Source organism: Tupaia chinensis, unplaced genomic scaffold (genome assembly GCF_000334495.1).
Source record: "Tupaia chinensis unplaced genomic scaffold, TupChi_1.0 Scaffold000023_1, whole genome shotgun sequence".
Taxonomy (NCBI): Eukaryota; Metazoa; Chordata; class Mammalia; order Scandentia; family Tupaiidae; genus Tupaia; species Tupaia belangeri.
Window position 1 is genome coordinate 3,082,577 of NW_006159453.1, and position 1,626 is coordinate 3,084,202.

The following is a 1,626-nucleotide window of genomic DNA, read 5'->3' on the forward strand; positions in this document are numbered from 1 at the left end:
TTGTATAAAGTAGGAACACTTGTGTAAATCTCAAGTTACCTTGAATTTTTCTTTTAAATCTAGGTGTCATATCAGTTGTGGCCTATGATCAGTGTTAATATTTGATGAAGCTAATATATTGAGCTATGAATAACACCAGAGAAAATTCACTTTATTGTATCCATCGAAGAGTTTACCTTTTGGTCATAGAGTTAGGTTGTCCCCAAATAATTTTTCCAGACTCTAATGTAAGTTTTGTCTTTGTAAGACGGAATGAGTCACTTTGTACAAGTCACTAATTCTGTCTGTGCGATTTCATTTAAGACAGCCAAACTAAACCATGCACTGCTAGGTCCCAGGGAGTCATGAAAGATATGTATTGCAGTGAAGAGGAATAGGTTCCAAAAGCATACCTCACAACCCTTGTGCCTTCTGAGCTGAGACTTCAGGGAAATCTTGTCTTGAGGAATGATGGGAAGCTGCCTAGAGAGAGAGGACAAATGGATACTTTTGGTAGAAGTGGGAAGAAAATCCCAGGCTGTGTGAATGATTACTAATGACCTCTTTTGATGAAATGCGGTTCTTTCCTGGGACGAGAGCTGCTTGGACCTTACGTAGTCATTACTTCTGCCAACTCCCATAAGTATGTAGTTCCTTTTCATCTTCAGGGAAAAGAGACCATGGGTCAGTGGGAGCACTCTTTTTTTTTTTTTCCCCCTTCTCACCCACAAATAAACTTGTATGAATCTATGCCTAAGATCTTAATGATGAGGAGTTTGGATTTTTTAAAGTATAATGGGAGTGATCTGTTTTATGATTTGAAAGGATTATCCTGGCTTCTGTACAGCAAATAGCCTGTAGTTCAGCCAGAATGAAAGTAGCAAAGGCTTTGGGAGATTTATGTAGATTTCAACATCTAATCATGGCGTAGTGGGCTGTATGAAGGCTATGCTACTGACAGTAGGAAAAGCTGGATAAATTTGGAAACTTATGTGGACCAGCAGGTGGCATGGTGGTTAAGGTGCTGGACACTCCCACATGGCCAACCACTGTTTGAGTCCCAGACCAGGTGGCTTGCTTTCTCACTTCCCTTCTCTCTCTCTCTCGGGCTCTCTTTGGTCAAATTAAAATAAATGAATGAATACATGAAATTAAATAAAATAATTCTTAAAAAATTGAAAACTTATAATTATCTTATTCTTATTTTAATTGTCAACAGATACATGCTCCTGCCAGGAAGAGAGAGAGAGAGAGAGAGAGAGAGAGAGCACTTCCCCAATGAAGCATGGTCATATCTTAGTCCCTTCTCCACCTCTCCATCCTGTTGAGATCTGGGGCATGCATTTGCATGTGCCTAGCATGTTTTCCAGGCTGTTGAGGCTGGGATTCAAACCCCAGTTGACCAAGTAGGATCTGTTTTTTTAAACACTAGGCCATGAGGCTGACACCAAAACATAATTTTAAAGGTATAAAGAGCTACAGGAGCAATCCTCATGAATCAAGATGGATTGCAACTTCAGAAAAAGAAGCTAATGATCAAAAGTCATTGTTTTTTGTTTCCTCTATGAGTGCTCTTGGTAATTCTGGGTTTGGGTTAAGGATCGGAACTTGGCCCAAGCTGAGGCCTATTTTGTTTAAGAGAATTAT